Raw genomic sequence first — 25,627 nt, 5'->3', positions numbered from 1 at the left:
CCGCAGAACCCTTAAAATAATGCGTCTTTTAATAACTTGTTCCACGCATACTTATCAGAGAAGTCAGAATACGGCTGCCCTCAACACACATGAGCAACCCAGTCATAAATCTGCTTCCTTCCGTCCACACAGGACATGCACTAATAGAACTAAGAACGCCTCTCAGTGCAAATCATGCACTCACTGAAAACTACGCGCTTAACCTTAGAAAATTCAAAAACAGTTAAAAAGAATGAAGGTTAAATAACGCACACGCGCGTTACGATAGGCCTCTCAACGATAACCTTAACCTTCAGGTTACTCACGCATACACAAAAAAAGCCTATATACTTATTAATGAACACCTCACGAGACTACAGGTTTACTTTAAACGCGTCTTTCAAATCTCGAGCTTCTCAAACAAAACATAAACAGAGCTCATACCTTACATATTGAAAGAAATCCTAGTCTCCAATCGCGCAAATCTGCAAATGTTCAAAAATAAAATAAAACAACACGTTTTCCTACTACGGAAGCTCTCTTGGCCTCCCGTTCCCGATTGCTTACGACTGACTCATACTTTCAGCCATACCCGAGGTGGCCCCGGTTTGAAAGCTATTCTGGCTGTCGAGGAATAACAAAAGGGCTGACTCACTATCATCTCCCCCAAGACGTTACGGTCTCCTGCCAATTTGCGTCCTGGCGCCCCGCTTTCCTCACAAACTCGATTGACCGCGTCGCTACTCCCCACCTGGTCTCGTCCTGCCACCTTGCGCTTCTTCGTACTGTACGCTGAGCTTTGAAAAGAACTACGGAACGACGAGGAGTTTAACTGCCCCGTGCCCTTTGTCCGCGTCCGTGCAGAACATGCTTTGCGGTCCCCCTTTGTTGTTGTTGTTGTTGTTGTCCTTAGTGGCCGTGGCACATACCCACAGTGGGGGATTGGCCAAGAATCGGGCGGTTTAATTAGGTGCCTAAAAATAATAATGATAACAAGGGAGTTAACAATTTGGGCGTGTGAGTTTAAAAGTAAACGTTTTGTGTTTGGAGAAAAAAGGAAATAATCAGATGAAAACCGGGTATAAGATAATAATAATAATAACAATAATAATCAATAAAAGATAAGAAATAAAAAAGAAACTATGGTGGGGAGGGAGAACGATCAATCTAACATGGAAATCGATCGGTTTCAATGAGGTAATTTTGGATCGCCAAGCAAACATTTCTGTTGCTGAACCCAACAATGGAGGCTCCAAAAGACAGGATCACAGGCACTGATAAAGTTAGACCAATAGAGCGGAGCGGGATTTCGAGTAGTCGTTTTCTTATAATAGAAAAACGTCTGCAAGACAACAAGAAATGGTCGATTGTCTCCGCTTCGCCACAGAATGAGCATAATGGTGAGGGGACCAGACCAGACCTGTGGAGGTAGAAGTTCAATGCAAATATACGGCAGCGCAGCTTCGTGATGGACACTTCAATTTTCCGTGTTCGGCAAAAATCTCTGTTCCAAGGGTGCAGGAGATGTCCGTAATCCGCAGAGTTAGTAATTGCGGAGCCTGATACTGACTGTATAATGACACTCCTGCGAAATCTAGCAGCAGTAACATAAGCAGTTAAAGGGCAGCAAGGAAGAATCGGGCCACTTATCGATGCCTTGGCTAGAGAGTCTGCAATTTCATTAATGATTAGTCCTTTATGGCCGGGCACCCAAATCAAACGCACGCTTCTCAAGTAAATAGGTACCAATGATTGAAATGTCCTCATCACGCGAGAATCACTAGAAGCAGTAAGGGATGAGCACAATGATAAAGAATCAGTGTCTATCACGGCTGACGTAATTGATGGTCCTAATTTGCGTAATGCCAGCACCACGGCCATGAATTCGGCTAAAAAATCGGTATGAAATCTGGCAGCCGAAGAGAAAATGTCCAATCGAGAATCGGGGAAAAAATTCCTACACCTGACTTTTCTTCACATTGTGAAGCATCTCTAGCAATTACAACGTTTGTTTGAAGGTTTTTCAGGTGATCTTGTAATATACCGTCTAGAATACGGTGTGGAAGTAATTTTGCATTATTAGGAAAGATGTCATCAAATTGAATATCCGTGGCAACAGCTCTGTCGGTAATAGGAAGAACATCGCACATGCGCACGCCCAAAGAGTCAAGTAATTTTTGCACAAATATAACTTGCGGATTATGTAGTCGCGGCCAGAGGACACCGAAAAACAACGCAGGTTGTGAAATAAAGATTATTTGGGGATGACGCAGTGGTGATTCGTAAATCCTTAAGAACGTCTGCACCGTCAAAAGCCGGAACCTGCATGAAAGCGGCGGAACACGGGATTCTAGATAAAGAATAGAATTTGCAACAAATTTAGGAAGACCTAAACACAGACGTAATGCTTCTCTTTCTAAGAGGATTAGAGGACGGGACATGTAGGCTGGAGCTCCAGAGAAGAGCACGCAACCAAATTCTAGTACAGGGCGAACGTACATACGATATATCATTAGGAGTGTATCTCTTCTCAATCCTATTCGACGACTGCTCAGCCTACGCAATATGCCAATTGCACGGGTACCTTTCCCAGTCAAATGATCTATGTGTGAGCGCCAGTTGAGAGAGGCATTATAAATAATTCCGAGGTATTTAACAGATTCCACCTGTGGTATGTCTTGAAGGTGGTAAGACAATGAAATGTGCACTATGTCACGTATCGGAAATACGAGAATAGCACATTTGCTGGCATTGAGGGTGAACTGACTAGCATCTAACCACCTCTCCAGATCATAAAGGTAAGTTTGCAGTCGTTGGTATAGCGTGTGGATGTCGTTTTCAGAAGCAAAAAACGCAATATCGTCTGCATAAATATAAGTAGTTATTTCTTGATGACAAGGTAATGTGCTCATGAGAATATTAAAAAGTACCGGGGAAAGAACTGAGCCTTGCGGTACGCCTCTCGTTTGTTTGTGTCTAGAAGAAGAAACGCCGCTTTCGTAGCAATAGAATTCTCTCTCTCCTAAGAATGACCGAATCCACGCTACTATATACCCAGGAACACCACAGGAAGTTAACCGATTGATCAATATTGTGAGCTCCACAGTGTCGTATGCTTTAGCGATATCGAGCGTCACTAAGGCAGCGTATTGCTTATGACGTCGAGCGAGTTGTATTCGGCTTTCTAAGTCGACGTGGGCATGCCAGATGGAGCAGCCGGCCCTGAAACCAATCTGACATGGACTAAGAAGGGAATTATCATTAACAAATTTCATGATGCGACGGTGAAGAAGCCTCTCAATGAATTTTACTACGTTTGATGTAAGCGCAATGGGCCTGATGTTCTCTAATACATACCTTCCTTCTTGTTTCTTAAGCATCAATATTACCTTGGCAAGCTTCCAGTGCAACGGAATCCATGCATATTTAATTGAATAATTCACCAGGTCTAAAAGAACGTTAGGCGATTCATGTAACAATATTTTTAACATTGCATTTGTGACGCCATCAGGGCCAGGGGCTGAATTCGGTAAACATAGTGAAGTCTCATTTAGTTCAGCTAAGGAAATTGGAGTAAAGTCATCCCAAGGACCTAATGTAGAATGAATAGCCGGAAGCCTGGCCGTAAATCGATTTTCTAAGCCTTCGGCAATCCCTTCTAGGGAGGCGCTCAGTTCCTGCGGGGTCAAAACAATTGAATCTAATGTTAAGGGTGTTGGTAGCACCTTTCTAGCACGAAGGAATGAAAATAAAGCACGCTTATTTTTTGAATTAGATAGATAATCGTAATGTCTAATATCGTATTCCTCTTTGGCTCGATTAACAGTACGCTTAAATACACCAGCATAAAACTGATAATTTTTCCAATTGGTCGGGCACTGATTATGTAGAAGCGTTTTCCAAGCGGCCTTTCTTTTTCTATAGTCCCGCGTACACTCATTATTCCACCAACGACAAGCGGTGCCTTTAGCCGAAGGGATGACACATTCAGCTTGCTTCCGGGAATCCTCTAGAATTGAGCAAATGGTTGAAGCGATTTCCTTATCATTGGCATTGGCAAGTTTCGAAACGGCAGAACGCAAGAAAGTCTTAAATTTCGTATGGTCCATAAATGTGCATGCCTGGTAATCAAAAGATGTTATTTGACAATTGATTTCAAATGACACAGGAAGATGATCGCTGTTGGTTGCTGATTCAACCGCTACCCACGACAAAACCTTGATGCCAGCGCTACAAAATGTCAAATCTAACACTGAACGGAAGGGTCCTCTAACAAACGTTACTTGTCGTATGTTCTGACATGAAAGGTGACTATCAATAGTCCACTCCCAAAGTCGCTTACCACACAAATCTGTTTTTTGTGCCCACGACACGTGATGTGAATTAAAATCCCCTACAAACAAAATTTCTTTTCTACATGCAGCCACAGCCCTATCAAGTTGACGCGTACTTTGCACACCGCTGGGGAAATAAGCATTTATAATTGAAAATGGATGGTATCCTGGGAGACATAAATCTATGGCCAAAATTTCACAGTCGCAGTCCATGATTTGAAAAGAAATTTTTGCCTTGTGACAAATTTTACTGGAAACAAGTATCATTAATCCTCCACCTCGCGAGTCTCTATCTAATCGGAAGGACCGAAAACCTTTTAAATGAAAATTTTGCTCTGGTGAAAGCCACGTTTCTTGAAGAAGTAAGATATCTGGATTGAATTGAATAGATAGGCAAGGTGGCTCGAACGTTTTGGATGCGTCAACATCGTCCGTGACGACCGCACCTTTTTCCTCGCGCCCTGACCTTTGGGTTTCTCGCCATCTTTGGCGGCGCTACATTAGTTACCGTCAGGCACGTACCCAGGATTTTATTTCGGGGGGGGGGGGCCCACCACCTCCATCATCATCATCATCATCATCATCATCATCATCATCATCATCATCATCATCATCATCATCAACAACATCCTGTTTTATGTCCACTGCAGGATGAAGGCCTCTCCCTCCAATGCGATCTCCAATTACCCCTGTCCTGCGCCAACCGATTCCAACTAGCGCCCGCGAATTTCCTAATTTCATCGCTCCGTCTATTCTTTTGTCCTCCTCGATTGCCTTTTCCTTCTCTTGGTAGCCACTCTGTAATCCTAATGGTCCAACGGTTATCTAACCGGCGCATTACATGACCTGCCCAGCTACATTTTTTCCTCTTGATGTCAATTAGAATATCGTATATACCCGTTCGCTCTCTGATCCAAACCGCTCTTTTTCTCTCTTGACGTTATGCCTAGCAATATTCGTTCGATCGCTCTTTGCGCGGTCCTTAACTTGCTCTCAAGTCTTTGCCCCATATGTCAGCACTGGCAAAATGCACTGATTGCACACCTTACTTTTCAATAATAATGGTAAGCTTCCAGTCAGGAGCTGGCAATGTCTGCCGTATGCGATCCAACCTATTTTTATTCTTCTGTGAATTTCCTTCTCATGATCAGGGTTGTCTGTGAATAATTGACCTAGATAAACGTGCTCCTTCACAGTCTCTAGTGGGCGACTGGCGATCCTGATCTCTTGTTCCTTTGTTGTTGTTGTTGTTGTTGTTGCAGCCTGTGGCCCGTGTGGCTCTTACCCACGACGGGGGATTGGCCAAGAAATGGGTGGATTATTCCAAAATAATATAGAGCATAAATTTCCTAATATCTATGCGAATAGCACTGAATAGGGTTGAATTACCGGCTAAAATAAAATCAGGAAGGTGCTGTTGAATGAGGAATAATTAATTTAAAAGTAATAAAAAAATAGAATCTAGCAGGGCATTCGTTTAGATTCTGTAAGGAATGTTTGGACAGCGAAGCATGCATCCCTGTGGCTGAATCCCAATGTGGACGCCCCGAATGAAGGAATTGCAGGTTCTGTCAAGTCCTGGCCAATTCTTCGAAAAAGGTATCTCCAACAATCTTTTTCTCGACGCAGCAAAGCGGCGGGAAGATAGAAGAAAGTGCTGTATCGTCTCCTCCTCCTCACAAAAAGAACAAAGGGGAGAGGGAACCAAACCCGACCTGTATAAATAGAAATTTATGGAGGAAATGCGGCAGCGTAATTTGGTGAGGCAGACCTCAAGCATCTTTGTGTAACAAGATTCGCTATGCCAGGGAAATGCCAGGTGTTTATACTCTGGAGAAGCTGTCAAATGTGGGTTTCTGGGTTTCTGCGGGTTTAAAATGTGGTTTCTGTCAAATAGGAGTTTCTGTATCCTGTTCATTACTGTTTCTAAGTGAGGTATTGTGACTCCTCTTGGTACTGTATACAGGTCAGCTTAGAATTTTTCCGCTGCTTCTACTATATCTTCGAGATTGCTGATGATATTTCCCTTTTTATCTTTTAGTGCATACATCATGGTTTGTCCTATGCCAGGTTTTCTTTTTTACTGATTTCAGGCTGCGTTCATTTTTTACGGCTTCTTCAGTGTTTCTCATGTTATAGTTTCGAATATCAGTTATTTTAGCCTTGTTGATCAGTTTTGACAGTTCCACGAATTGCGTAACGCTGTGCGGCCGCCAGTCCCATACAACCACGTAGAGCGCAGGACTCTGCGATTCTAGACGTACTGCGCTCACCGCGAAAGGTTAGAAAAACACCCACATAAGCACAGCAGAGAAGTGGCTACGTGAGGCGGTTCGACCGATAACTGTAGAAGCGTCATTCAAAACAAGTAATTGTTCTCCACTTCCGGCGGCGTTTTCTCTACTTTTTCAATAAAAAGATGTTGATCCATAAATAGTCTCATGAACAACGCTTAACTTTTTTATTATTCGCTTTTGCTTGCAGTTTGGTTGTTGCCTTGGCTCTCTCCCTTAGTATATCGCTTAATTTCTCAACTCCTTGCGATTTTTGTTTCCAGTTGCCAATTTTGCACGAAAAGTGCTACACAGTTAGGGAAAAACAGACGAGGTAACGGGCCACAGTCATCTTGCTCATGGGTTTAAGGGTTATTGCAGGGTTTCATGATGGACGCTCTTTCACATTATTTTATTTCCCACCTTATCTAACGCATATCACGTGTATATGGTTCCGGACATCTGCCAGGGTCGCGGCGAGCCGTAACTCAAGAAAATAATGAAGCAAAGGGAAAAGTTAAACGCAATTGGCGTTTTCTCCAGCCGCAACTCGTTCCACGAGAGTACAGACCAGCTGAACAGCCGCATCCCTCTCCTGGTCCCAGGATCAGCCTAAACAAAGAAGGTTGAACTAGCAAAAGCAACAGCTGTGCGTGTGACGGTTGAATAGATGGTGACAACTGAACGCATCTCGAGTTGATCGCGCGGGTGCCGAATCTATGAGAAACCTGTCCTTCACATTACAAGAGGTGCCGATAACTACCGCCGTCTAAAAGGAGTGAAAAAGGCAGCATTATGCTGACCGATGAACAGCTGTCAAGTCTCAACATCGATCTGGTGGCGCTTTAGGAATGTGTGAGTGGTGGCGAGGGTGGGGGAGGGGGGGGTATGCCACTTGATTTCGGGGGGTGGGGCCGGGCCCCCCCGGGCCCCCCCCTGGGTACGTGCCTGGTTACCGTCTTTCGGTCTTTACCGCGCTTCTTTTTACGGCGCTTTCTCTTTGCACTCGCTTTCATGTCGCCTTCTCGTGCCTCGTGCTGGCCGGTACACATTTCGTCGGCCCAGATCGGTCTCTTACCCGCACAGTCTGAGTGATTTACATTTAAACCTACTCTCACTTTGCCTCGACTGGCGGACAGCCCAACCGACTCTGGCACAATGCAGCAGGCTTTACTCGAGTTAGACAGCTCGCACTCTTGCGAACTGCCCTCTACTACATTGCCCAGCTCACGCTGTGCATCGGCACACAGCCCGTCGGTATCGATCGCTGTCTCACGCGCACAGTCCGAATGATTAACAACGGAATCATCCCTATCTAGGCTATCTAGACTGGCGGAGAGCCGCACCGATCCCTGAACAATGCAGTTGTTCTCTCGTGAACTACGGAGCTCGCCATCCCGAGAACTACTCTCAACTGCATCGTCCAGTTCGCACTTCACTTCTGCACGCAGATCTGGCTCTACATGGGTGCTCGCGTCTGTCGGGTCAGCAGTACCCTTTTCTTGCTAGCAACCTCGCTAACATTACAAGCGACGCACACGCGCGGTAACTGTGGCAATTTGTTCGCAGCTGGCCTAGCTGTCTCTACAGTCATCTGTTGGCACAGCACCTCGTCGCTCTCCTTGCGGCCTTTAACAACCTCTGTTGCCACTAAGGCATCGTTAGCAGCTAGCCTTTTCCCTTCACTTATGAATCTGCAGCCAATCTCACAGGCACTACTCTTCTCGACGGCTTTTGCCGAAAATCCGCTCGATGCTGCCTCATTCTTTCGCTCTGTACTACCTACAGAATTCTCAGACAGCCGTTGTCTCTGTGCCATTAACTGATCACAATACTGCATCTCTTTGATCAGTGCTGCCTTCTCTCTCTCATACTTTTGCTCACGCTCACGTTCCTGATACTCACGTTCGCGTTCATTCTCACGTTCGTGACGCTCACACCTAAGAGTAAGTTCTTGAAGCTCATGCTTCCGTTCATTCTCGCGTTCTGCACGCTTACGCTCACTCTCACGTTCACAACGCTCACGCTCCCGTGGCTCCTGTATTACCTCCCAAGCTAGCTCAATGCTTTCATCATCGTTGCCACTATCGTTAATCGCCTTTATGATAGCTGGCGTTTTCATCCGTTCGTCCGCCTCAATTCCCAAATCGTCGCACACCAACAAGTCTAACCTCGTCAACCTTCTAAGATCCATGGCAGCTGCCCCGACAGGTGGTTAGAGGGGAGGGAGGGAAAACTTTTGAGTCTTTCGAGAGTTTCGCTGTTATGAGGTCTCCGTCGTCTTCATCTTCTTGGCGCTGGCGACTGGAGACTTCTCTTCAGCAAGGGTGGGCCCCTATTCCAGGGCTCCACTGAGTCGCGCTGCATCGCTCGCGTGCTGCACTAGGGCCCTTTGGGCCGTGAGCTCGCTGCTGGTGAGCCGACTCTCCCATTGCTCCGCACTCGGGTGTTCGTGTTTGTGGAATGCTTTGTTGCGTTCGCACTCCCAGGTGATGTGGTAAAGTGTAGGTTTGGCACCGCACCAAGGGCAGGTGGCCCTGTATTGTGTCGGAAACATCTTATTAAGCACGTGTAAGTTGGGGAAGGAGTTTGTCTGTAGTCTGCGCCAGCCGGTCGCTTCCTCCTTTGAGAGGTCTTTGTGTGGTGGCGGATATCTAATTCTAGTTCCTCTATGTAAGTTCAGGGTCTCTGGGTATCCCCCCTCGCAAGCCTGCAGGTGGGTCTCCGGGGCATTCGACCACCCAGCTCGGAACGCTTCACCTCGAGCTAGGCTGTCTGCCCTTTCGTTCCCCACTATGCCTACGTGACCCGGGATCCAGATTAGTTTGTGTCGGGGCTTTTCCTTCTCGGCGGAGGTGGCTCCGCTGAGTATTCTGAGGGCAGTTTTGCTGATTCTGCCTCTCGTGTAGTTTCTGCACACCTCTTTTGAGTCCGTCAGTATGTTGAGAGATCGGCCTGTTCTATAACCTTCCGCTGCCGCCAGCGCTACGGCAATCTCCTCGGCCTCCGCTGTGCCAGCGACCTTTGCTGTGGCATACGTGATCGGGTTTCCTTCCCTATTAACCACTACCGTCGCGGCTACGCGTTCTCTTCCGTGTGGATATACGGCGGCGTCCGTGTATACTGAATTGTCTAGCTGGGCTAGCGTTCTCTCAACATATTGGGCCCTAGCTTTTCGCCTGTTTTCGTGTAAGTTGGGATCCATATTTTTTGGCAGTGGTCCCACATTAATGGTTTTTCTGAGGTGGTCCGGTACGTCCGCGTATCTGTCTGCCAGTCCGCTCGTATCCCGACCCAACCTCCTCAGGAGCGCTCGTCCCGTAGGGTTGCCTCTGAGTCTCGCGGTTTGCATACCCAGCAGAGCCTCGGCGAGCTCGCTGAAGGTGTTGCTGATGCCCAGCTGGAGCAACTTCTCGTTCGACGTGTTTCTCGGTAGACACAGAGCCGTCTTGTACGCCTTCCTGAGGATGGTGTCTGCTTGCTCTCTTTCTGCCTTGGTCGTCACGTGGTACGGCAGGGAGTACGTGACTCGGCTGACAATTAGGCTGTTGACTAGCTTCAGAGTGTCTTCTTCTTTCATTCCGTATCTCTTTTGGGACACCCTATTGATCATGCGGCCCACCTGTTCCGCCGCCTTGCTCAGCAGGCTAATGGTGTGGCTGCACTTCCGGCTGCCTTGTAGCCACATGCCCAGGATCCTAATCATGTTCTTCTCCGGGATGTTGTGTCCCTCAAGGGTCACGTCCAGTGTCGCTTGCGTTGGGTGCTTGCCGACCCTGAGGAGCTCCGACTTCTCAGTGGAGCATCGCAGTCCCCTTTCTCTGGTGTAGTTTTCTACGCAGGTCGCAGCTTCCTGCAGTTTTTATTGCTTCTCTCCGAGGGATCCTTGGGTGACCCAGATTGTGACGTCGTCGGCGTATATCGCGTGCTGGATGCCTCGGATCTCCTTAAGTTTTCTTGCCAGGCCAATCATTGCCACGTTGAAGAGGACGGGCGATATGACAGATCCTTGGGGTGTGCCCTTGCACGGCGTGGGGAAGACGTTGCTTCTCAGCTCGCCCAGCCCCACCGTCGCCGTTCTGTTGCTCAGGAAGTCCCTGACGTAATCGTGCACTCTCTTCCCGCAGTTGGTGTTGTTGATGCCCTCCATGATGGCCGCGTGGCTCACGTTGTCGAAGGCCCCCTTTATGTCGAGGGCCATGACGACGTTTTCGCCCGTTTTCGGCATCGTCTCGAGCACTTCGTCCTTGAGTTGGAGCAGCACGTCTTGCGTTGAGAGGTTGGCTCTGAAACCGTACTTGCTGTCCGGGTACCATCGCTCGTTTTCCAAGTGCGACTGGATTCTCTTCGTGATCACTTTCTCGTACAGCTTGCCCAGGCACGACGTTAGGGATATCGGCCTGAGATTTTCTATTTGGAGTTTCTTCCGTGGCTTCTGAATCATTACAACGACGGCGTGTTTCCACTCCGCCGGAACTCTTCCTTCTTGCCAGAGCTTGTTGAGGTAGGCCGTCAGTTGGTCGATGGCCTCGTCGCCGACATTTCTGATTAGCGAGTTCCGGATTTTGTCCGCCCCCGCCGCCGTGTTCTTGGTGGCCGATCTTATCGCCTCGACGACCTCTTCTCTCATGATGGGTCGGCCAGTAGTAGGGTTTTCTTCGCCGCGGTATTCTTCCTTGTAGCTCTCGACCTGCTCGTTGCCGTAGCATTTGACTCGGACTTCCTCAAGGAGTTGCTCGTCTGTGCCTTCGTACTGGTGGACTAGCCTCTGTATCGACTTGCTGCCTTCGGATTTGTTTTTGCTCGGGTCCATGAGGGCCTTGAGGATCTGCCACGTTCTGGCCGTACTGAGGGTGCCGTGTAGCGAATTGCTAAACACGTGCCTGCCTCATGGCATAACACGTGTTACGATCAACTTCAGACCTTCCGAGCTAGTTATGATTCCTTTTACCGGTGCCTGTGGACAAAAGTACATTAACAAGAATATTCCTGCTGCTTAAGGCAACTATAGTAATGCATATGCAGGGGCAGGAAACTACCCTAACAAAACTAAATGAAACTTAAGCGTAAATTACTAATTTGTTGAAGCACCTGCATAAACAAAGTAGACTCCGCTAAAGGAAAGCAAAGGTCTACTGGGGAGGAAAGAGAAGTCATCCCAAATGAAGAATTTAAAATTAAATTCTGAGGTTTTACGTGAAAAAGCACGATACACTCTAAGAACAGTTTACACCCTTTGGCTTGCCCCTTCTGCCACACAAAAATAATCGTCATCTGCCTTGATGCGTTTCCTTTCTTTATCGCTGCGAGCCCGGAACTTTCCAGTAACGAACGGCACGCGCGTTATCAGCATAGAACAGTTTACACCCTTTGGGGTGCCTCTTCTGATAACGCGCGTGCCGTTCGTTACTGGAAAGTTCCGGGCTTGCAGCGATAAAGAAAGGAAACGCATCAAGGCAGATGATTATTTTTGTGTGGCGGAAGGGGCAAGCCAAAGGGTGTAAACTGTTCTTAGAGTGTATGAGGCACTTCGTAGTGGGGGACGAAAATTTCGACCACCTGGGAATCTTCAACGTGTCCCCAATGCACGGGACACGGCCATTTCTGCATTTCGCCCCCATCGAAATCCGCCCGCCGCGACCGTGATTCGAACCCGCGTGCTCAGCAGCGCCACACCACAGCCACCATGCCACCGCGGCGGGTCAACCGAGCGAAGTGTTTCGAATCAGTCGCCATTTCTCAATGCGCACGATTCCTATGCGATGCGCGTCGTCTGCTTCTTCAGAGAAACGATGATTGCGGTCTCTCCGCCACGATAACAATGGCACACAGCAAAATTCTTTCGTCATTCATTTTTCATTAGTTTTTTTTTCGAGCTTGTGCGCGGTGGCAACGCGACGATTCGAGAATTACGCGAGGCTGAACCCTCGGCGCGGCGGCGCTAGCATTTAGTCGGGCTCGCGAATAGAATGCTGACCCGCTGGGTGCGTCAAAGGACGCCATTAGCCAAACGATGAGCGACCGTGCGTAAAAACTCCGATGAAGCTGAAAAACAGCACTTGGCAACACTGTCTCACGAATATGCGAGGCTTACGTATTGTTGAAGAAAAATAATATCGATTGGGGCTCTGGACTTCATTTTACGTACCTACTTTCTGCGTGAACTTTCCATGGATACATTTTTTTTATTTCCTTCGACATCTCTAACGGAAGCGTAACACTTTACGTTTTTTTTTTCTCTCAGCAGCGTTTTTCTTTTTTTCACACTGCTGCCCCAGGCGAGAAGTTCTGCCGCTTTCATCGCCCCCGTGAGGCATTTTTATGTAGGTTGGCATGTCATGGCTATTGTTCAGATTGTTTGCTGGCTTAAAATGGTCGTAGTGACAAAGAATAAGAGCAGATTCAGGTTGAAGCGGCGCAAAAGCACGGTCTATGCAGGCGACTCGGTGAATTGCCCGAAATGAGTGTAGGCGCAGTGCCGTGTGCAGTTACTTCGCGCTGCGACAGGCGTCGACCAAGCGCAACGCTTGCGTATAGAGACCTGCCAAGATCAGGAGAAACTGCTGATGCATTTGTCGCAGGATATTTATGAATATATGTAAGAGAGATGTGCCGTTTATGCAATACTCATATAATTGGGCAGCAATTGTATGCCAGATGCTTCACCTATGGAAATATACAACACGTCTTTCTTTCCTTCTGTGCTTATATGTGCCAGAATTAACGTTCTTGTTTACGACGCAAAGTAAAAAAAATAAAAGAAAATAAAACACTCGACGTACTTTTCTCTCTGTCTTTCTCCGGTTTTAAAGAGAAAATGTCGAGAAGCAAATGCGACATCAAAAATAAATTCTACGGCCAGACGTGCAAACACTATGAAGTACAGTGTAGTTAGGGTCTCCAGATTAATTTCGGACACACATTTTTTTTTTTAACTAGCACCTAGGTACAAATAACGAGCGTTCTTTTCATTTTCTGCCCATAGAAATGCGGCTACCGCCGCCAAGAAAACACGACTTGCCGTGAGAACTAAAGCGCAATCGTTCTCAAGGAAGATGATTGATATTCACCCGGTACGTGCAACAATAGAATCAATAGCAAGCGCGGGAAAGAGCAACCGGTAAACGCTAAGACATCCTGACGTGGCACTGCGTCCTGCTTTTTTCAGGCGCAAATTAAAGCGGATTATTTGGACGGGAGGCAATACATAAACTCGAATGGCGAGACGAAATACGCGATTATCAAGCCGCTGCATGTAGCTTGTTGCCCTCTCGTGCAACGTGAATGATTCACATTCAGAAGCAGTAAAGTGGAAGCAGTAAACGGGTCCATGAAATCGGACATATATAGGAATTACCCCCGGCGACGCAAAAGCTGGAGATTCCGCGAATTCGCGCGATATCCGTATATTAAAAAAAAAAGGGATCCATGCACTTCTTAGAAAACCTGTAGACCTTGCAACACCGCATGCTACGTCACGGCGCAGCAGCAATGCGTGGGTGCCGTGGCATCCCCACGGTTTGTGAATGAAGAAGCCTCTTACACGGGCCCTTCATCAGTAACTCTTCTAGGCGCAGAGGAAGTGCCTGTTTCGGTGATTTACGAAGCACACCAGATCTCAGGCCAGAAATTAACCTGGGTGACCGCCGCCGCATGCATGTGTTCTGCAGAACAACTGTGCCTCACTAAACAGGTCCTGACACGTGCATAAACTTTGCCCGAACATCCCCAAGTTTACTTTATCAACCTGCCGTCAGAGCAATGAAGTACGCAGCTGAAGCAATTTTTATTTTCCTGCAGTTTAGATAGTCATTCAGCAGACCCCGGATAGACCGCACAGCGATATGTGCGGCCACTTTGCCATGCTCGACGGATGTTGTATAGTGTAGCGCAGTCAGTGCCATTGCTTGGTTCGTTGTCGTAAGGTTGCGGTAGATGTAACGCGATAGTTGGGGCGCCGCGTCTCGACCGTGCAGCCACACAGACCACCGCCACCAATCAATACGTACAGTGTTGACGCGGCAGTCCGCCCGGTCCCGGTGTCGCCTTGCTCACAGTGCGGGTCGGCGCGCCCGCACGCCGGCAGTGACGCACGCGCGTGCGACACCGGCGAGCAGCAGCTGCCGCCGCCGGCAGCTGCGCACGGCCGCCGCCGGCATTTCCAACGAGTCGTCAGAACGCAGCCACTTCCAACGAGTCGTCGCAGAGAGCCGCAGCGTCGCAATTGATGGTTTGACGAAAACGTGCGTAGCGATGACGATCCTCCTGTCTGCAGCTACTGTGTTTATTTCGAAGGAGGCACGGTCGATAAGGAACCTATCATGTGACGATGTTATTCTGCAAATTAACGCCTTCTCGGTGACGTCACAGCGCTCGGGTTCTTATGAATATTAACGAGAACGCTCGTGCACCTCAGTTTCTCCGTGTACAAAAGAAAGCGTTTGTCTGCGGAGGCTTGGAAGGAACTTTGGATTTCGAGCTTGACTAGTAGAGACCTCCAAGTTGTCGAGCCGTCAGAGCCGCAGAATTGCCTGGTTGCGGACACACTTCAGATGCGAGACTTCGGAAAGCATATCTAGGGCCAGCAAACAAGGACAGAAATGAGACGACACCACAATGCGCTAACTACAACTACTTGATTTTTCAGGACACACACCTACTTAACCCGCGCACAGTGGCATCACCTCATCCAAATTTTAACCATCCAAAAAAGCTGTCTCCTTATCTAACTCTAACACACGTATCACTATTCCGACAGATAGCCTGAGCCTCACTAATCTCTCGCACATCTTTATCTTGGTGCTTCGCAAGAACACGGCAGGATCCGTACACTGGCGCACAGCCGCATTCCTGACAGTGAGTTGACAGATGACCGTATTGCTTATTTCTCACGTTTGGACTATGTTGCCGTAGTCGGTCATTAAGACACCTTTCTGTCTGTCCGATGTATTTTTTCCCACAAGACTGCGGGAGCTCATAAACAACAGCTTCTACGCAACCCACTGGTGCTTTACGATCATTCGTAGAGCACCCGACAGCAGGCTTACGGTTCGGGTCCGTTAATCGACACATTTTCCCCAGCTTTTCTGGCGCTGAAAAAAACACTTTTGCGTCCACCCGGCATAGCCATTTTCTTAAGACTATGTGCCGTTCTATGCAGGTGGGGCACTACCGCTACCTCCCCTCTGCGTTCCGTCGTTTGATTTGTGCAATCTGAACCGCACCTTTTTAGCGCATCGTGGTGTCGTCTCCCTTGTGTCCTTGTTTGCTGGCGCTAAATATGCTTTCCGAGTACCAACACACCCTGCGAGTGAGTCTTCGCCACAACCACGCATACCGGAGCAGTTCAATCTCGGGGCGCGCACCAACTGTCAGTCCGACCGGTGTGATTCAGTTTTTTGCCCAAGTTGTTCGTCCGACGTATTTTGCGGATCGTTGATAGTTATTGTGTGGTGCAAGTGTGGCCAATAACTAGCGATGAGTTCAGAAGGGCATTGCAAGACAGGAAACGGGGAATAGCGACAGGAGAAGATGCAACAACAGTCGATTTGTTCAAAGATGGACGAGACATAATGCTTGAAAAACGGGCGGCTCTCTATACGAAGTCTCTATCGACTGCAAGGGTCCCAGAAAACTGGATAAAGCGAGACGTTAAAGAATTGAAAAATTGTAGGCGTACTAGATTACTCCCGGTATTATATAAAATATCCACCAAGATAATCTCCAATAGAATAAGGGCAACACTGCACTTGAGTCAAGCAAGGGAACAGGCAGGCTTCAGGGAGGGATACTTTACAATGGATACTTTCATACGCGCCAGTGCTACTGGCGCGTATGAGCATTGGAATTTTTTCTTTTTTTTTTGTTGCCCACGAACACTTCAAGTGAGTGCAGCTCAAGTGCTCGAGAGACTGCAGGCCAGCTCTGAAAACACTGATTATGCTTCATACAGTACTGCGTTTTACTCGTGAGTACTGAAAAGAAATTTACTTCGCAAGCACTGATCCTTCATTATTCATTATCAAAACATTATTCAATGTTACAACTTTAAACACCAGATATAGCTTTAAATCACCAGGCCACACACAAACACGCACACACACAAAAAGAGAATTTTGAAACTTTTTCTAAAGATATATTATTTCCTGTTCAAAGCATTTTCGAAATATTTAAGAACATATCTGGAGGCATACAAAAATGGGGCAGTCATTGCTTTTTTAATTGCTCAGCTCTATTAGGACTAGTAGCAGCAATGGCATACCTTTCTTAACATAACTAATTTATCAGCAGGAAACCAAGCACAAATTTCTGTAGTACTTTTTAGTCAACTCACTTGTCGCTTTCCGTGCCTATCCTTCACACCAGTCCTTCACACCAGTCTTTCATCCAGTAAGTGCTCACAAAAACGTGCATTTTCAGCATTTAGAGTAATGCCCTTCGGCTGGAACCAGATGTTCTGCAAGCGGATTTGACACCCCGTACGGGCGGCGCGTGTCTGCTGTGTGCCCAAGCTAACTTCAAACACTGCGAGCGCGAACACGAACCAGTCATCAGACGCAGGCGACCTTATCGCACGGATCGGCGAACGGAACTGGAAGGTGCATCCCGACTGACCAAGAGAGCTCATTACTAGCCAGGTAAAAGTTTACAGATTTTAGCCCCGTTCTATAAGCGCACGATATGCGTACTTACCTTCCAACTGGACAATACACGTTGCTAACTCCACATTATGACATGCTATGTAATATACGGCAACACGAGTTGCAGCGCGGTGTTGCTTATGAAGATTAAGAAGAGTAAAAATATGTAAGCTGTACAGTAGTGGAGCAACGCAACGCACAAGTCCTTGCACCTTTCGGAGGAACATGCTACGCAAGAACACTTGTCTTCTTGAACTTCAGGCTCGCTTGAAAGGCTTTTTACCAAAAATGTGATGTGGCTCGCCGACCGGGACGTTTGCACGCACAGCGCAACTATTCCCCGCTGTTTGGTCGTTGAAGTCCTCGAAACCAATCGATATAAGGTGATCGGCAGCAAGGACTCTTTCGGCTTTGGCGAAACACCTCGAATCAACGCTACAATCAAGAAACTTCAACACAGCTCAGGAAAATAATAGACGACCTAATTCAGGAAATGCAAGAGATGAGAAAGGCAGGTTTCTCACCAGTTAGGGCGCCACCACCACCGCAGCAATGTATAGAGAGCACGCAAACTAGCGAGGGGAACACCTGAATTGAAGACTTCAAAGCTTTCATGCAGCAAATGCAGCAGCAAATGCAGCAGCTAAATCAAAAGATAGCCCTGCAAGACCAGAGCTTCCGCAACTACGTAAAGAATCAAACTACACAGAGAACAGTAAACGACGCCAGAGACCGCCTCTACAACGAGCGCAGGTTTGGATCAGAATCCCAGGGAACAAATAACAACACCAATACATCAACATGGCAGGACCAAACCAACTAGAGATTTGGCAGTGGAACTGCAGGAGCTACAAGCGCAAGCAAGGGCTCCTGCAACAGTTCATTAACACTAGAGGAAATCCACCAGATTTAATACTATTACAGGAAACAAATTGCATCCCAACCCTAAAAGGATATACGTGTCAGGAAAATGGACGAACAGCGACTTTAATAAGCAACAAAATAACAACCATAACACATAAGGAACTAGAAGACACACATCTAGAACATATAGTGACCGAAGTGATTCCAAAACGGAAAAAGAAAGCGAAGAGCACTTTCGTAATCAATCTGTATAGCCCACCTAAAAACAGAGGAAACTTCATTAAGCTTTTTGCGGAAGCGAAGAAGCTTGCAGGGCAAAACACCCTAGTAATAGCAGGAGACTTCAATGCGAAGAGTCCGCAGTGGGGCAGTAGAATCGAAGACAAGAAAGGGCGCAGTATCTGCACAGCTGCGGAAAACATAGGCTGCGAGCTACTCACAGATGAAAGCCAACCCACCAGACAGGGCAATAGCGTAAGCGTGGACACGTGTCCCGACCTAACCTTTGTCAGGGGCGCTAAGCAAGTCGAATGGGAGAACTTGCAAGAAAACCTCGGCAGCGACCACTACATCATCAGGGTCAGCACAGAGGCAGAAATCACCAGGAGGAAGATTGGCAAGGCAAGTCTAACAGACTGGGATGCCTTTAGAGTCCACTGTAAACAGCTAAAAGGGGACATAACGTCGGCAGAGGATTGGAGCCATCAACTCAGACAAATAAGAGATCTCTACACAAAAGAAGTGGAACGAACAGAACAAGCACCAGAAGTGGACAAACGACTCCTCAGGTTATGGGAGGCACGACGAGGCCTAACCAAGCGGTGGAAGCGTCAGAAGCTAAATAGAAAGCTTAAGAAGAAAATTGCCGAAATAACTCAGCAAGCAGAGGAGTATGCAACGCAGCTGGCAAGGCAGGGGTGGCAGCAGTTTAGTACCTCACTGAATGGCACCCTAAGCACAGCCAGAACATGGCATATCCTCAGAACACTCATGGATCCGAGCAAGAGCAAGGCGGAAAGCAGCAAATCCATTCAGAGGTTAATCCACCAGTATGAAGGAACAGAAGAACAACTGCTCCAAGCAGTACGGGAAAAATGCTACGGAAAGATCTCGATAGAAGGCTACCGAGGCGACTACCAGGGTGACGAAAACTCAACTACGGACCGACCTATCACAAGAGAAGAGGTCGTCGAGGCTGTAAGGGCTGCAACAAAGAACACAGCAGCAGGGGCGGACAAAATCCGAAACTCGCTAATTCGAAACCTCAGCGACGAAGCAATTGATCAGCTCACGCTCTACCTCAACAAACTATGGGAGGATGGCAAAGTACCAGCGGAGTGGAAACACGCCGTAGTGGTGATGATTCCCAAACCTGGCAAAAAACTCCAAATTGAAAATCTCAGACCAATTTCGCTTACATCATGCCTAGGCAAGCTGTACGAAAGAATAGTGACCCGAAGAATCCAAACGCATCTTGAAGACGGAGGATGGTACCCCAACACCATGTTCGGCTTCAGGGCAAACTTGTCTACCCAAGATGTCTTGCTACAGCTAAAAGAAGAGGTACTCGAGACAATGCCGAAACACGGGGAAAACGTGGTCATGGCCATCGACATTAAGGGAGCCTTTGACAACGTCTCCCACGCCGCCATTATGGAGGGGATTAAGACCACTAATTGCGGGAAGAAAGTCCATGACTATATCAGAAGCTTCCTAACCGACAGAACAGCGACAGTAGGCCTAGGAGACCTACGGAGTGACGCCTTTCAAACGCCATGCAAGGGCACTCCGCAGGGCTCAGTAATCTCGCCAGTACTCTTCAACATAGCGATGGTCAACCTTACCAAGAAACTTAGCAAGATCCAAGGAATCAGTCACGCAATGTACGCGGACGACATAACGATCTGGACTACTCAAGGCTCACTAGGGGATAAACAAGAGGCACTACAAGAAGCTGCCACCTGCATCGAAGAATACACAAAGCAAAGAGGCCTCAGATGCTCCACGGAGAAATCTGAACTCCTCAGGGTGGGCAGACACCCCACTGATGCCCCGCTCGAAGTAAGGCTAGAAGGACAGAACATCCCGGAACAAAAGATGATTAGAATCCTCGGCATGTGGTTGCAAGGAAGCCGGAAATGCAGCCACACAATTTGCCTGCTAAACAAAGCAGCAGGGCAGGTGGGCCGAATGATTAGCAGAGTGGCACACAAGCGATATGGCATGAAAGAGGAGGACACACTCAGGTTGGTCAACAGTCTGATAGTCAGCCGGGTCACATACTCACTGCCGTACCATGCAATCACCAAAACCGAAAACGAGCAAGAGGAGACCATCCTCCGGAAAGCGTATAAAACAGCTCTCCACCTCCCAAGGAACACATCCAACGACAAACTCATGCAACTTGGAATCAGCAACACTTTTGAAGAACTAAGGGAATGCCAGCTCAACGCACAAGTACGAAGACTCAGCAATACAACGACGGGAAGGGCGCTCCTGACAAAGCTAGGTCGGGAAGTAGAAAAATCACAAAGTAGCAGGGCCACAATACCAGACCCACTAAGAAAGAAACTACGCATACAACCTATCCCTCGCAACATGGACCCAAACCTCCATGCGAGTAGGAGACAGGCTAGGGCAGAGTTTTGAAAAGACGATGGGACATCGGGACAATACAGTCTATACCGATGCGTCCCTATACTCACACGCACACAAAAACACGCGGAAGCGGTAGTAGTAAATAATCAAGGAGAATTAATCACAGGACTCACGGCCGAGGTGGCTAACATAACCGAGGCAGAGGAAATTGCTGTCGCACTGGCAGCGGAAGAAGGTTATAGAACAGGAATATCGCTCAATATTCTAACAGATTCACAAGAGGCGTGCCGGAGCTATATAAGAGGCAGAATAAGTAACACGGCGCTCAAGATCCTCAGCAGAGTTCCAATCGCTGAGGGACAACCCACACATAACATTATTTGGATACCAAGCCACGCAGGGATCAGGGGCAACGAAGGGGCGGACTGCCTAGCTCGAGGGATGACCAGCCGAGCAGGAACGTCAACCGCCCCAGAGGGGCCACAGATCAACTGCGGGAACAGCTATTCAGAGCTATTAAACCTCTATAAGGGTCTAAGATATCAATATCCGCCACCACATAAAGCATTAACAAAGGAGGAGGCCGCAGGATGGCGGAGACTGCAAACGGGCACCTTTCCAAACTTACACCTACTAAGTAGGATGTTCCCCACGCAGTATAGCGCAACCTGTCCGTGGTGTGGAGCTAAGCCAATATTATACCACATTACATGGGAGTGTACAAGAAACCAGGCATTTCACAAACACAAAACACCAAGTGCGGAGCAATGGGAGAGCTGGCTCACCAGCCGCGAGCTAGAGACTCAAAGAGCTCTAATAGCGCACGCGTGCGAGGCGGCCCGGCTCAGTGGAGCCCTGGACTAGGGGCCCATCCATGGCTGAAGAGGACTGAAGCTTCAAGAATGAAGACTTCGGCCTCGACCCGCTAAAACCTTTAAAGAGTGAATAAAGTTTTCCATTCCATTCCATTCAACACAGAACCAAGCGACAATGCCACCTTCAGCATGGATGTCATAGTCATGTTTGTTTTTCGGGCCAGTGTTGCCAGCACAAGTAACTTTTTCTGGAGTTGCCAGTAGTAGGCACACAGACCAAGAAACCTGCGCACTGCGTTCTTGTCGGCGGGCTGGGGAAAGTTTGCACTGGTATCTGTTTCCTTTGGATCAGGAAGGATTTGCTGATGACGTGGCCTAGGAACAGAAGGTTTTCGTACGCAAAGCGGCATTCCTCCGGCTTCATGGTCAGCCCAGATCACTTGACGGCCTCTAGCACTGTCGCAAGGCGCTTAAGGGGACCGCCGAAGTTTGGGGCAAAAACGACGACGTCATCAAGCTAGACTAAACAGTTCTGCCATTCCGAGCCAGCTAATACTGTGTTCATTACGTGCTGGAAAGTTGCGGGTGCCGAGCAAAGGCCAAATGCCCCGATTTTGGATTTATCGAGGCCGTCAGGCGTGATAAAGGCAGTCTTCTCTCTATCCCTCCCGTTGACTTCGATTTGTCAGTAGCCCGTTTTGAGGTCCACCGAGGAAACATACTTCGCCTTGCAGAGTCGGTTCAGTGCGTCGTCTATTCGTGGGAGTAGGTGTACGCCTTCCTTGGCTTTGTTCAGACGACGATAATCGATCCAAAACCGCACAGTTGCATACTTCCTCGCTAAGACCTCAGGAGACGCCCCAGGCTATTTGATGACTGTATGATTTTGTCGAGCAGCATTTCGTCGGCTTGTTCCTGCTTGGCCTCTCGATGTCTTGTAGAAACTCGGCAAGGGCTTGAACGCAGTGTTCGAGTGGATTCTTCGGTCATTTTGTGACGCTTAGCAACTGTTGTTTGTCGAATCCCTGATGAAGACGAAAAGCAGTCCCTGTCTTGCTGGCGGAGACCCTTGAGCTGTTCTGGCTTATTGCTGGGGACACGGACTAATATCGAGCATAATATCAAGTTGTTCAGGAACTCGCACGGTCGTTATGGCTTTGGCGGAATCCGATAGGACAAGCGCGTCGCTCAATGCTGTAACTTCTTCCATGTATGCAATGTTCGTGCGCTTGTCCATGTGCTCATAGGCGCCGGCTACGAAGGGGCTGCGGGGCTCGAGCCCCTCCGAAGCTCTATAGTGGAGGGCGCGGTACCGCTGACGGCAGCGATAGCGGCTCTTCAGAAGCCCAATGCACCGCTCCACTACGGGCCGCATGATGTGCAGTGTTGCCTCCTGCAGTGTGTATGGGAGGGTGGCCTGTGACTGGGGTCAGGAGCCATGGTTCCGGGGGTAGCCGCTGTCACCTGCAGGATCGTAAAACATGGTATGAAATCTGCACAAAGTTTAGTAGGCGAAGCATGGCTCATGTAAAATGCACCTACTACAGAAAGGCTGCAATACAGAAATATACAGGCTGAGCACCTGACGCAGCTGTGATCACAGATAAGAATAGCTGGGACATAGTAGCATCCCTATTTGCAGCAAGGCAGCTCTTTGTGTAGTCTTCATTCACAAATGACTGTCAGTGTAAAAAAGAATGTAACAACGCGTGCACTGTACACTCACATTAAAAATTATTTTAAAGTACAACGCAGGTGTGTTGTCACTTTGTTTTGTGCAGATACTATTGGAAAATTTCTACATCTCGCCTATAACTAATAACCTGACAATAACATAAGGGGTTCGGGCTTCAATATTCTTTCACGGCGCGAGCACGCTTTGCTGCATGCTGTCAGAATTGCAACTGTACAAAATTTTCCCGCTGCTCACCGAGGAGGTGTTCGCCGGCCTTCGCAATATGCCCCTCCAAGAACCGACGACGCAACCACGTAGTTCTCCAGACGTGGGCGTCGTGGTCTGACCCTGGTCGCAGAGCGTCGACGGCGAGGATCCGCATGCCTGCGTCGCCGATCTGACGAGAGCGCGCACAGCATAAGCCACGCGTTGCTATGACGCTCAAATTAGTCAAAAATTACGATACTTACGAACAGTGAGTTGAGGGCGAAGTAGCATTTGCGGCACATGAATGCCGCCTTCTGCTCGCCCTTCGGCGCGATGATGGCTATAAGGCTGCCGTCCACGCATCCGATGACGCCCGGAATGGAGCCGCGTCGAAGGAACCCTTCCTTCACGGCCGCCTTCTCCTCCGACGTCCTCGGGAAATGGACCCACTTGTTGCGGGCCCCGGCGTGGACGATTGCCTCCGCCACGCGTCGCACACACTTGCTGACCGCAGGCTGGGTCATGCCGATCGTCTCCTCGCTCCCTACCGAGGCTTGAAAGCTGCCCGTTGCGAAGAATCGCAACGCGCACAACACTTGCCGCTCCACCGACAGCGCTGAAGTTCTCACGCCTCCAAGTTCCTCCGCCACTTCGTCGCACAGCCACCGCACAGTTTCTTTCTTCAGGCGAAAGTGCCGCCGAAGCCTATCGTCTGGCATGTCCACGGTGTACGAATATACTGAGGTGTTGACACTGCGCCCGCCGGCGCGTCCATAGTATCTTCGGCCGCGGCGGGGCGTACCCTTTAGTTCTGCTGCGAGACGACAGATGGCGCCGCGACCAGCGGGCCATCTGTCGCGGAGCTATAAAAAGAAATTTACGAAGAAGAAGACACATGTACTGTGTGCGGTAAATATGTAGAAACAACAATACTAAAATGTGATGGTATCAATCCTGATGTCGATGCGGCCACAGTCACCCTTCCTGAGGCCCTAGGGTTCAGAGATAATGACAGTCATGTAAATAAATATGCGGTGGAAATTAGCAAAAGGCGATTGGAGGATTGGTGGCTCAAAAGCAGAGAGGTTACATAAGGTTAAAAGGGTAGGAAGACGTATTTAAAGAAAATCGAGAAATTCAATAACACACAACACAGATAAAAATAAAAGGCAAAATAAAGATCTGAGCATGGTGGCAACTGCCATCGCCCCGTTTCAAAGGGGACGCTCCTACCTTCCATCCAGCCCAGATGAGAGGGCTGGCGCCATGAGATCCCACTGGCCACGCTCCATTTTCGAGTTTAGTAGCGTGAGGACGGCTGAAAGCGCCGAGAAAATGCTTTACATGTAATAAAATCATGCGTGCGTCAGGCCTGATGCTTTACTGATACGAAAGTATCTGCTGTACAGCAGTTAATGATGTCATGCGGATCGCGAAGCACTTAAAGCCCATTTCCCAAGACGCGGTGTCGCTTGTTGCCTGTGTCAGGCCGTGGGAACGGGCGAAGAAGCACAGCGATTTCGCCTCTAAGTTCTGTAGCAGCTGAAGTGCACGTGGTTTTGGTCTCTTCGAAAACACGTTGGGCATGTCCGGCGCCGAGGGCACCGGCTGCACACAGCGGCACCGCTCGCTACTGTTGAATTGGCTCTTAACGGACATCATCACATTCCCAGTCCTATACACAGATAAGGACGTCGAGTTTCTGCTTCACTGCATCTACGAAGTCATTTGCTGATGTGACAATGTTCGGATTTATAAGGGCCCTGAAATCGGATATGTCTAGTAGCGGCTTCTATCCCTCAACTACTCTGCAGTTGCCAAATTCAGGAGGCTTGAGGAGGGTGTAAATGTGTAATGTCTGGTACAACTGCGAGAAAGTAGGCATTGACGGGTGGTCATTCTGGCTTCCAGCCAATCTTACCTTACCAAAGAAACGTTCAATTGGATATTTATTCATCTTGCTTGTCAAACATATTTAAAATTGTAATCGTGCAGGAGAGCATTGCAAAGTTCTTTTGTGGATTTTGATGTGACTCGAAGGTCCTCAGATGTGCTCTTGGTGAGGAACATGTCTTTTGTTATCAAGCCACACTGAAGTTCCTTCTCCCAGCATATTAAAGATGATGTCGCTTAGCCGCTGGCTCCAAGGCTATTTCCGAGCCCACAGGTGTCGCAGTGGGCAAAGAAGGTTGCAGATGCTGCGTCGCACTCTTGTCGTCGACTTTCGGCCGACGTCGCTTGG

General features: G+C 48.3%; 1 protein-coding gene across 1 annotated transcript in view; it reads right to left on the bottom strand.

Moving 5' to 3' along the window:
* Positions 1-14,614, bottom strand: part of LOC135917063 (alpha-1,3-mannosyl-glycoprotein 2-beta-N-acetylglucosaminyltransferase-like) — a 174,836-nt gene extending 160,222 nt beyond the window's left edge. The window contains exon 1 of the mRNA XM_065450574.2: positions 14,596-14,614. The gene's annotated coding sequence lies outside the window, so the exon portion shown is untranslated. The remainder of the gene's footprint in view (positions 1-14,595) is intronic.
* Between the last annotated feature and the right edge of the window lie 11,013 nt (positions 14,615-25,627).

Source organism: Dermacentor albipictus, chromosome 4 (genome assembly GCF_038994185.2).
Source record: "Dermacentor albipictus isolate Rhodes 1998 colony chromosome 4, USDA_Dalb.pri_finalv2, whole genome shotgun sequence".
Classification (NCBI taxonomy): domain Eukaryota; kingdom Metazoa; phylum Arthropoda; class Arachnida; order Ixodida; family Ixodidae; genus Dermacentor; species Dermacentor albipictus.
Note: the sequence above shows the minus strand (reverse complement) of the source record. Positions and strands in the feature narration are given on the sequence as shown.